General features: G+C 38.9%; 1 long non-coding RNA gene across 1 annotated transcript in view; it reads right to left on the bottom strand.

Moving 5' to 3' along the window:
* LOC123379234 overlaps positions 1 to 12,799 on the bottom strand; it is a 39,593-nt gene that overhangs the window by 13,991 nt on the left and 12,803 nt on the right. Inside the window, exon 2 of the long non-coding RNA XR_006583463.1 lies at positions 6,919 to 7,032. This is a non-coding gene — a long non-coding RNA (uncharacterized LOC123379234). The remainder of the gene's footprint in view (positions 1 to 6,918; positions 7,033 to 12,799) is intronic.

The raw sequence follows: 12,799 nt of genomic DNA, 5'->3' as shown, positions 1-12,799 counted from the left end.
GGCTTCTCGGGAAGGTAGTAATAGTAATTTTCTCATTGATTTCAAACTTATTTTTAGCTTTAATATATTAATCATCATTTAAAGCATATCTTTAAATTCTACATGACTTTTAAAAACATATGGTTATCTGACTCAGACAAAGGGGAGGAGGAAGGGGTAGGAGGGAGAAGGGGAGGGGGGAAAAGATAGGGGGAAAGGGGAGGGGGGGAGGGGAGGAACAAACTGAAGATTTCAGAGCCTTAAACCAGTATTTTTCAAACAATGTCTAGTGGAGCCCCAGGTCTAGATGGAGGTGTTTTAGGCCCCACCATTCTCTTAGTCACCAAAGTACCTCTCTTCTCATTTATTTTACACACTAGAGTCCTATGCAGGTTAATTTCAAGATACGTCATCCATTAAAATATAAATAACATAATGAATAAAACAGAAACCCAAATGAATAATATAACCTAACAAAATACAATAGTGAAATCAAATAAAAATATAATAAATAAATTTGGAAAGTACAACCTAAAAACAAAGAGTAATAAATAACAGTAATAAACTCCTAATCATAGGATATCATGTATCCAAAATGGGCTATAATACAGATAATTTGAAAGTGAAAGGTGATTTTTGTTGTTCTTTCAAATTAACCTACACTGGCAATACACAGAGCAAGCAAGAGTAATTCTCCTCAGGAGGACAAACATTCCTTTCCAAACTTTGTCCTTTATATCCAGCAAAGCTTATTGATGCATTTATAGGTGAACATCTTTTGATTACAAGTGGCAGAAGTTTGATTCAATCAGCTTAAGGGGAAATAAAATCAATGTATTGACCTGTGTAACTGAACAACTCAAGAGTAGTTTGTAGCTGGATGGATCCAGGTTTCAGCTCAAATATCAGGTTTCAGTTAACAAGTCTTTTTCTCTCTCTCTCTGTCCCTTAGCTCTGCTTCTTCTGTATTAACTTTGTAAAGTCTTCTACTCAGGGCATGGAGCTCCAAGCTTATATCCAACAATCTCTGTTATCCTCCAAGAAAGGGGCATTCTTTTCCAAAGATTCCACAACATTTACATACTGGTTCTGTTTGAGCCAACCTAAGTTGTGTACCGTTCTATAAATCAAAGCTCTCTAGATCCATATAAAACACTGCAAATGGAGAATAAAAATAGAGGGCTGAGTAAATTCTGTTAGATTTATTACTATTTAATACTATTATAAAGGGTATTATGGGGGCACCTGGGTGGCTCAGTTGGTTGAGTGTCCAACTTCAGCTCAGGTCATGTTCTCACAGGTCTTGCAGTTCGCACGTTCAAGCCTTATATCAGGCTCACTGCTGTCAGTGATGACCCCTGCTTTGGATACTCTGTGCCCCTCTCTCTGCCCCTGTCCTGCTTATGCTCTCTCTCTCAAAATAAACATTAAAATAAAAAAATATTTAAGGGTATTATGATTCTGGTCACCAATTACAACATGCAGGTTTTGTCCCCTCCCCCTGCCCCACCAAGCGATTCTCCAGCAATTCAACTCAATTCTGATATTATCTACCTATTGATAGCATTAAATCCCACAGGTTAAGGGCTTAGGTACGTAAAGGACTTCATGTTTATGAGTAGATTTATTCTCTAAAAAACGAACTCTGTGAGGTAAGTATGAGTAGCCTCAATTTTCAAATAAGGAAATCAATGTTCAGAGAGGTCAATGTATGTGTCCATAACAAACTGCAAATATGTGACAGACACATTCCTGTCTGTGCTTTTTCTGTAACACACACAAAAGATATTCCCATTATACAGAAGAGTCCACATATTTAAAAATTATGTGTACTTAATGAAGATGAGAAATAAATATATGAATTATTAAATATTTTAATAAATAAGGAGACTGCAGAATCTATTTTCTAAAGATGAAAAAAGTACTTGGGTAAATTAAGTTGAGCGCTTTTGGGGACTAAGAATAGGTACAAGGACAAAGAAAAGGGGAGGAAGAAAAAAACAGAAGCTCCAGTTCATCCTTCAGTTGCTGAAAAGTTTGTGTGACATTAGCCATAACTAGAATCAAAAATAAATTCTCACACATACGCAGAACCAGTGGGAATTAAATTACAATAATATTATATTTCCTTAGAGACCAAAGATATTGAACATGAAATTTTATTTGCCTATAGTATTTTTACTCCCTTATGTTAAATATGCCCTTTAAACTGTTATTACAAAATAATATAGTTATCACTTTCTAAATGATTTCAGTCAGTATTCTAGTTGTGCTTCAAAACTTAGCTCATGTGGTATCACATCCACAGACAATTCCCAAAGCACCAAAGTTTGTTTCTACCTCTTTCAACATAACTTTTGCACCATAATAGAATTCCTTTTAAACCTATGTGAATAATATCTAGCTTGGTGGATGACCCTAACAGATACTCAATAATAGTTTGTGCTAAAAAGAAAAGGGGGGGGTGGGATAAGGGAGGGAGAAGGAGATAAAAATAGAAACAAAGAGTATTAATTAGTTTCCTTGAAGACAGAGGCTTTACTAAACACCAGGAGAGAAAATATTTTGCCCACAAAGCACTCACAGTCACAGAGGAGAATAACACCATCATTATCAATGGTGACAGTAATTGAGTGCTTACTATGTACCGGGCCCTTCTCTATCTATAGCTACCATTATTCTTCTCATTTAATAGATGAACACACTTAGAAATTAAGCAATAAGCCTAAAGTCACAGTAAAGCATGAAGCCATCATTTACACCTTAGCAATGCAAAGTCTAGATCCCATACTCATATAACCAGAACTCTCTGCTGCCTTCTAAATAAACAGATAACTACAGTGTTCCCTATCAAAGGAGAACTCTGTTCCAAGTGCCAAAGGAAGACCAAGAAAGGAGAATTAGAGGAGAATTCTGCCAGGGTGGGAGAAATGACAGTGTTTGGGTGGGGCTGTGGAGCAGGCTGAGGAAGGTGTTTAGAGGTGAGGTGATGTTTGGGCTTCATTTTGAATGATGGGAAGGGATTCCAAATTTGTTTGACTGGGGATGTTGAGGAAGGGAAGACAAGCCCAGGCAAAAAGGAAATTTACCCTACACTACAGATATCCAAAAAGGCATGGCATATTCTGTACGCAGAAGGTAGGAAGTATGGGGGGGGGGGGCGCATGGTGGAATGCAGCAGGACTAGAGGCACTCAATATTAGTGGCAAATCAATTGTGAAAATTGTTTTTATCTTATATTCATTCTACATATATCAACCAACAACTATTTACTGAACACATACTACATGCCGGCACACAGCAGTAGAAAGACAGAAACCTTTCATGGAGCTCATGTCCTAGTGGGGGTTGACAGACAAACATATGTTATGTGGCATATAGTGGTAAGAAGGAACATAAGCCAGTATAAGGAGACATAGAATGAGGGATTGGTGCTATTTGAGATTGGGTAGTAAGAAAAGGCCTTTCTGACAGGGCATTTGAACAAAGATTTAAATGAAGGAAGCTTTTATCTTACAAACAGGGATATGACTAGATCAGATTTCCTTTTCTGAAAGCCAAATTTGGCTGATGGCTCGGTACAGAGAGAGAAAGTTACGGCTAATGAGAGGGAGAGACCACATAGAAAACTACTACAATAATCCATATAAGAAAGTAGGATATAGTCAACTATAGCAGCAGCATCAGGTATATGACTTTAAAGTAAGAATAAACACTGAGGGGGAAATAGAATGCTGAGGAAATCTCTTTCTAGTAACTTGGACCAGAGGCAACTGTAGATATGCTAAAAGCCAGAGGATATTGGGAAAGCTGACAGAGAGAACAGCCAAGAGTTATTTATTGCTCAGACTATAGCATTAATGGAAATGGACATGAATGACTGAAGGAGAATCTCAGCCATTTCCTCATTTTGAAAAGCAAGTGCTCTAAGAAAGGTAGACGAAAACATTGAAGTAGTCTTGGCTTGCAACAGTGGAATCCAATGTCTTTATTGTCATGGAAGGAAATGGAAAATAAAGGATTCTGACAGCTCCTAATACCTTCCTACTCACACAGACATTAATCTTTCCATGCTCAATCCCCCACCACTGTGTGCACCCACCACTATGGTCACGGGTCCCACAAAGTAGCAGAAATAGGTGAGGGCTGAAACCCTGCAGCAGGGAAGGGGACAGAGGTGAAGGTGAGATGCAGACAGGAGAGCCTGGGTGTGCCTGAGCTGGCTTCATCAGCCCTACCAGTAAAAGGTTAAAAGAATTAAAAGTAAACAACCCATAAAGATGACAAACACCAAAGCCCACTATAGAGATGGGCAACAGGGGGCTTCAGGACAACGCCCAGACTGGATGCTGAGGGTGGTATGAATCCTCTGTGTTTCTCCAAAATTCACAGAATTGTAGGTGTAATTTTAGAAGAAAGTCTAAGGATGCAACCATGTAAATAGGTAATGGATGTGCCACAATATACTTATGATTGCACGTTTTGTAGAGTGATGACAAATTTAAATTATTTTAAAACATTTAAAAATTTATAACATTTTAAAATAACATTATATTGTAGGGTGATTTAATAAACACATGTAAAATATATGAAAACAATACCACCAGGGATAGGGGATAAATGAAATTTCACTATTGTGCTAACATCTCATTTGCAATTGAAAAATACTGAATCTAAGCAAACTTGGTAAGTTAATATGCACATCATCATCCCTAGAAAAACTACTACAAAATAATAAAAGAAGATATAGTTAAAAAGTCTATGAAGAAGTCAGATAATAAAACATATCTGATTGGCTCCAAAGAAGTCAGGAAAAGGAGGAAGAGAAAATCAAAACCAGGTAGTACCATTACAGAACACATTGCAAATAGGTGAATCAAACCAAACTATATAGATAGTGACATTAAATATAAATGGACTAAACATTCTAAGTAAAAGGCAGAGACCGTCTAAGTAAAAAAGTAAGATGCAACTATTCTGTGGTCTCAAGAGTCTGCATTTTATACAAAGACAAAGCTAGGTTGAATGTAAAAAAGATGGAACTGAATAATAAGCAAACACTAAGCATAAGATGTATGGTATTTTATCTTAATAGCAGACATGGTTGGCTTAAAGAATATAACACAAGATAAATAGGAACATATCAGAATCATAAAATCGTTAATTCTTCAATATATAAATCTTAAATGGCTATGAATCTAAGAACTGTACGATACATTAAGAAAAACATGGATACATGAGATGGAAAAATAGACCAATGCAGATTCACAGTTGCAAATATTAACACCTTGTTTTTAGTAATGAATAGAGAACCTAGAAAAAATATCAGTAGTGATATATAGATATAAAAGATATAGTCATACATAGTGATTTGCAATTGAACATGCAATCATATTACTTGATTACAATATATTTGGCTTAATATTGTATAAATAATTGTAAAATGCATGTTATTTTCAAATGTATATGCAATGTACACCAGAATGGACCATATAGTGAACCATGAGTCAAAATATAGTCTGCCTAGATATGAGCATGAATATCACATTAGTCCACTATATAAATACACCAGGTCAATCAAACAGAGCAAAAAGTGAAAAGTGTCCCAGACATCTTGGTAAGATACATATATACCTTAGGATAAAAGGTAAACTCTGAAGATTCAAGAGCTTGCCAGAACGATGAATTTTTCTAGGAGCCCAGTGGTATGGGGCACACTAGGAGAGGGGCACCTTTCATTGGTCTACAGACTAGGGGCGACATTCACAGTAAGCAAAATGACTTGCCCAGTTGGCACTGGTTAGTTCCTTTCATTAGTCACCTGAGTACTGCCACAATGGGTACATGAACAGAGGAGTCACAATGGCAGGAATAGATGCTATGTTTAGGCCCAATAACATGGGCTCCAAGGATGCATTAGCTACTGCTGCTGCCAAATGTCCAGCTGCCATCAACAGAAACTTATGCTAAGTTCCCAATATGGCACCATCCTTCAAGGGATGGTCACTTGATTGCTTTGGAAAGGACAGTGACTCATTTTGGTTGGAATCTACAATAAAGCTACAACAAATTGGACAACCTAGACAAAAATGGATAAATTCCTAGAAACAATCTTCGAAGACTGAATCATGAAGAAATAGCAAATCTAAATAGATCAACTTCCAGTAAGGAGACCGAATCTGTAACCAAAACCCTTCAACAAACCAAAGCTCAAGACTAGACAGTTTCACTGGTAAATTCCACCAAACATGCAAATACAATGTAATGCTTGTCCTAAAAATATCCAAAAAAAATTGAAGGGGAGAGATAGAACACTTCCAAACTCATGTTATGAAGCCAGCATTACCCTAATACATGAATTATTAAATGATGGATTTAAAATTTATTCTAAGATCCTAAGGATGAATTGCCAGTGTCCAATTCTTCCTCCACCATTAACTAATGGCTTTACTACTTTGGATAACTTACTTACCTTCTCTGTGCCTTGTTTCTCCATCAGTAAAACAGGTATAAACATACCTACCGTGGGATCTACATGGGGTTAAGCTGAGTGGTAAACACTATGTAGTTACTTATCCAGACTGCTGGTCAAGCAGGGCACACTGACACTGCAAGATCCTCAGGGAAGAAATGACTTTACTTAATCTCCTGCCACACCACCTGGGTGCCTACACACTCAGGCGATGGTGCAGCCTGCACGCGGCAGCGCACGCGCCATGAGGCTTGACACCAGGGACTTGGGAGGACCTGCAGCGCTGCACCAAGTCAGGCAATGGGCAGAGAACTGGGGGTGGGGGGCGGGCTCCCAGTACACAAGGCCCAGAGGCAGGCAGTGGGGGGCCTAACTGGGTGGGCTCACGTGGGCCAGGGTCCTCCCGGCCACTCAGAGCACAGAGTGCGGCCCTCTCCAATTCTCCCCGACGCTGTCCCGAGTCTTACCTGGGTAACTCTGGGTAACTGCTTGTGCACCCCGGCCGGACCTGTGGCAGCTGCAGGCAGGAGGCAGACCGAGCTGGCCCAACCGGGTGGTGGCTCCTCAAGCCTTCACCGCTCCTAGTGCAGCCCCAAATGTATAACATTTAAAACTATGCTTGACAAATGTTTTTGCCACGGTCGTTTTGCACATTTCCTAGCTTCATGAATTCTTATTTTGCTGACAGATTTTTATTAAACCTATCTATAGAAAGCTACCACATAGCACAGCTCCAAGTATATGAGACAAATATAACTTTTTATGTGTGTACTAAGGTGAAGAGACTGGGTGACAGGGTTTAAACTCTTAGTTTTTAGATTGGATGTGGTTTGTGACTAAATCTTGTTTTCCACAATGTCCTTGTCACACAACACACAGCACAGCACCACCAAGAGTTCCGAAAGCGCTTGTTGACTGCAAAGGCACTTTAGGGTCTCTTGTGGCCACTTTAGCAGCTGGAGGCCCATTTGGGGCCTAAAGATACCATCAGTCTGCCAGTCATTGTTGGTTCTGGAGAAGAACCAGAGTGAGACAGAAAGAAAGAGAAGCTAGCTGCCTGTCAGACTCAAGAGGCAGGGAGATGAAGAGTCTTCCAAGATTTTCCTCGAGATATTAGGCCCAGGCTCTCCAAACAGAAGAGATAGCTGGGGGCCCTGTCAGGGTTCTATAACCAGCACATGGACAATAGTGTACGTGCTTAACATCCACACATTCACCTATTTCTGCTCCACAACAAGGAGTAAGTCGGGTGGAGGAAGAGGAAATGCGGGGGGTAGGAGGAAGTGTGAGAACAAGAATGAGAAATAGCCAAATAGTTTTCCACCTACTGAGCTTCCCCAAGAGGGAAATGTGAATCCGTTGTTCCCTTAGCCACTTGGTACTCACATGCCTCTCACAATATGAACATTTTGATGAGCTATTCTATTCAAACATCTAAGATTTTGTTTTGTTTTGTTTTGTTTTCGGAGTAAGTCATCTAAACAGATGCGTTATCTGCTTCTCAATTATAGAAATATTTTGTTGGATCTATAAAAGATAGTATGTTGATCTCCACCATGACAACTTCCTAAGGGATTTTCAAAGATTATTTGACACTTCAGGATTTTCACCTCCTGTGCTGGGCATAGTATCTAATCCTAGGTCTCTAATAACATGTGACACTGTTATATTACTTAAGAACCTGTTCCTGATGAATTGAGAAAAAACAACTTTTTCCAGCCAGGAGCAGTTGTTGATACTTTGAATAACCAATCAAGTTGTCAACTCAGTAACATGATAAATGGCACATATATGATGACATGGTTTGTAGTCCATTATGTTCCTCTGAACAAGTCAGATTTAGCCAGGACTTCCTAATTGTGAATAAATGAGTTTATGTCTTTCTCCAATGAGTAAGTCTCATAAAACTTCACTTCTATTTCATAAACTATCTCCCTTATACAATATTCCAGGTACCCCTTCTTCTAGTTGCTAGACCCCCTTACTATACACTCATTGTCTGGAATTTTTGCCCATGCTGTTCTCTCAGAGTAAGAGTCCTTCCTCCTCTTTTACATTCATAGAAATCACGTTCTTCCTTCATAATAGCCTCTCCTATAAATGTCTGTCTTAATCTAGCCACCATCTACACTTGCCTAGTTGTCTAATTAAAACTCAGAGTAGAGTTAATGTATTGTTGTATGAGATAACAGATATGGAAAGGACTTTGAACTACATGTAAAGTGTTCTAAAATTGTTACATCATTTTTTCTACTGTGTATTTTATTTTATTTACATTTATTTATTTTTGAGACAAAGTGTGAGTGGGGAAGGGGAAGAGAGAGAAGGAGACACAGAATCCCAAGCAGGCTCCAGGCTCTGAGCAAGCGGTCAGCACAGAGTCTGATGCGGGGTTCGAACCCACAAACTGTGAGATCATGCCCTGAGCCGGAGTCGGACGCTCAACCAACTGAGCCACCCAGGAGCCCCTACTGTGTATTTTAATTACTTATTTGTTTCTTTCTTGTATCAGTTTCCTACTGCTTAGTCATCAAGCTTTAGATGACTCCAGCCAAAGTAATCATCTCAGTGTAACCACATGAAAGACCTTAAACAAGAAGCGCCCAGCTGAATCCCATCAACTAGATAATAAATTGTCTTAAAACATCAAGTTTTCTGGGGAGCCTGAGTGACTCAGTCCATTAAGCATCCAAATCTTGATTTCAGCTCAGGTCATGATCTCATAGTTCATGAGTTCAAGCCCTGCATTGGGCTTCATGCTGACAGCTTGGGATTCTCTTTCTCCCCCTCCCCACCCCTGCATGTGTACTCTCTCACTCTCAAAATAAATGAATAAACATTAAAAAAAAAAAAGAACACAAAGTTTTCTGAATTTCTATTTTTGTTAAGCAGAAATAGAAAACCAGAACATGGCCAAAAGCATTCCAAATTGCACAGATATCTAGAAGCTATGAACAAATTTCTTTGTACGCAGGTATCTGCTAGAAAACAACAACAGAAAAGGATGCTGCTGCTAATGTTTGGTGCACAAACAGGAAGCACAGAGTGGCAGGAAATTGGAACTGGACATGCTTTGGAGTCCTCTTTGGTATCATGTAAGAATCTGGGAGATTTAATAATAGCCCCCAAACTGATTAAACCATTCATTATACACACAACAAATAATGAGAAATTAACTAGGGGACAATAAATGAATGAATGAATATGACATAACAGAACTGGGACTTGGTAATTCATGGCGGTTGCCATTAGTGCTGTCATTCCCTCTGCTCCCCAATACTGCTGTGTTGTGCCTGGCCTGTTCCTATCCCTCAAGTCCTATGATCTGAGGACTGTAGCACTGCTTCCCACAGCCTTCTCCTCAACAGCAGGCTTGGCCATAGAGACCCTCACTGCTGCCCTCAGGAACTCAGCACTTAGTGTCCAGTGCCACAGCATCCCTTATGAGACCACTGCATGCAAGTTGAGCATGGTGCTACCGCTCAAGGAAACCCCCAGCCCATATCACCTCCCTATTCTCTGAAGGTGACTATCTGTCTCTTGGGTCTCTCCACTTCTACCTCATCCAATCATCAAACCCATCTACTTTTGGGAAAATCCATGCTAATTCATCTCAATGAACTAGAAACACTTAAACTGGTTTTGTTTTGATTTAGGTTTTAAAGATTTTATTTTTAAGTAATCTCTACACCCAATGTGAGGCTTGAACTTACAACCCATGATCAAGAGTTGTATTCTCTGACTGAGTCACTCCATCCGGCAAACTGAAGGTGAGGTGGGGACAGGGGAAGGGAGGGGGCTCAACCTCCATGAGGTCTCTCATTCTTGGGATGGGTGATGGGAAGTGAAAGGAGATAATCCACAGGAAGGCAAAAACCAGGTTTTAATTTACTTTTGCTAATAGTTCTCCCTCTTGCACATGGTATTAGAGAAAGCAGAATTTGGTATTCTAGTCCACGGAGAAAAAAAAATCATTCTGAATTCCTGAAGTACATATAAATTGTTTCCTAACTAAAATGATGAAATGATAGATCAGAGGAAAGAAATGAAGGTAAAAAGTTCACAGAAAAGATTTTCCTAATTTATAGCCTAGCCTTCTCTTCAAATGAACAGTATTTCAGTTCATATCAAGATAATTAATAGACCTGAAAAAGCAGTATTCCTAAAAAAAAAAAAAAGGTGATACTTAAAAGTGACTATTGCATTAAAAAGCAAAATATACTACACAGCATAAAATTGTCCTGTGTGTCCATCTCATAAATTCAATCTATCCAAAAGGATAAAACCATCCTAGGCTCAGCACATTACGTATTAAACACAATCAGCTAAACATGAAAGTAGGTTTTGTATTGATAGATTAACATGCCAATTTGAAGTAGTAACATTTAACAAAAACTGACAGCAATTTTAAAAGGATCATTTCCAGAGGTACCATCATTCAACCACAGTTTCTTACAGTAGAGAGAGAGCAAAATAATGTGGAAGTTATAACTCCTTATTCTCTCACAGAAAAAACACCCCCATGGGGAAGTCATTGTGGCTGGAATCAGAATAGCTTGTACTTGATCTGGCACTGCAACTCACTGACCAAGACACTCCATTCCTCATCCCTACTTTGGGGATAAAATCACTCACACTGCCTGCCTCCCAGGGGCTCAAATGGGACTATGTGAAAAATGTATGCAATCCCTTTTCATAACCATATACAAATGCTAATTACCATTTTTTATTACTGTTATGAAGGACAGTCTCACAGTAGTTGAGATGTTGTCCTATAGAGGATAGAAGGGACTGTGCTTTAAGGAATTCAGGTTGCTTGAGGCACCTGGGTGGCTCAGTTGGTTACATGTCTGACTTTGGCTCAGGTCATGATCTTAACGTTTGTGAGTTCGAGTCCTGCACTGGGGCTCTGTGCTGACAGTTTAAAGTCCAGAGCCTGTTTCAGATTCTGGGTCTCCCTCCCTCTGTGCCCCTCCCCTGCGCTCTCTCTCTCTCTCTCTCTCTCTCTCAAAAATAAACAAATGTTTTTTTTAAATTTTATTTGAAAAAGAAGAATTCAGGGTGCTTACAGTTATGATGATAGGGGTGTGTCTGTGTGTTGATCATATCACAAGAGGACAATAAATAGAAAAGCAATATTTTCATGAAGAATTACACAAAGAAATATTTGGGCATAATTTTTCCCCAGGTTAGCTCAAGTCCCTTTAACTTCTTTAGTATTTTATTGGCTCTGTCTGGGTGGCTCAGTCTGTTAAGCATCTGACACTTGATTTCAGCTCAGGTCATGATCTGACAGTGCTGAGGTCAAGTCATGTGATGACTCGCACTCTCTCTTTCTCTCGCTCAAAAAAACAAACAAACAAACAAACAACGACAACAAAAAGCCAGTCATATAAAGAAGCAAAAACTACAACCACAGTAAAAAAAAAATCAAAACTAATTCAGAAATTATATAAACAGTAAATAGCAGATAAGGATAGTAAAACAACATCATTGTATTATTACTATAACTGCACTGTAACTGTTATTGTAACTGTATTCCATATATCCAGTAAATTAGAGGAAAGATTAAACATGTTAAATAAAGACATGGAAGATGTAAAGATGATGCATTTGAACATTTAAGATATATCTGACATGAAAAACACACTGATGGCATTAACATCAGATTAGATGCTGCAAGACAAAAATTAGTGAACTTGAAGACATAGCAATATAAACTATCCAAAATGAAATACAAGGAAAAAAAAGACTGAAAAGAAAAAGACAAGAGCATCTGTGAACCATGGGGCTACTTCAAGGAGCTAAATATATGGATAATTAGTGTCCTAAAAGGGCAGAAAGAGAGAAAATATTTTAAGACATAACAGTCAAAAATTTTTTCACTTTTTTTTAATGGTTATTTATTTTTGCGAGAGAGAGAGACAGAGCACTATCAGGGCAGGGGCAGAGAGAGCCAGAGACACAGAATCTGAAGCAGACTCCAGGCTCCAAACTGTCAGGACAGAGCCCAACACGGGGCTCAAACTCACGAGCTATGAGATCATGACCTGAGCCAAAATCAGTAACTTAACTGACTGAGCCACCCAGGCACCCTGAAATTTTTCCACGTTTGATGAAACTATAACTCACAGATCAAGAAGCTCAAAAAATCTCAAGCACAAGAAACCTGAAGAAAATTTTAATAAGACACATCATAATCAAATTCTCAAAATCAGTGGTAAGGAGAAATCTTAAAAGAATACAGATTTTAAAAGATATGTAAGGAGAATAACAGTGGTAAGAGGGACATCCCTGTCTTGTTCCTGATCTTAGAGGGAAAGCTCTCAGTTTTTCCCCATTGAGGAT

The sequence above is a fragment of the Felis catus genome, chromosome C1, assembly GCF_018350175.1.
Source record: "Felis catus isolate Fca126 chromosome C1, F.catus_Fca126_mat1.0, whole genome shotgun sequence".
NCBI lineage: Eukaryota > Metazoa > Chordata > Mammalia > Carnivora > Felidae > Felis > Felis catus.
The sequence above is the reverse complement of the archived record's forward strand: the minus strand, read 5'-3'. Positions and strand labels throughout refer to the sequence as shown.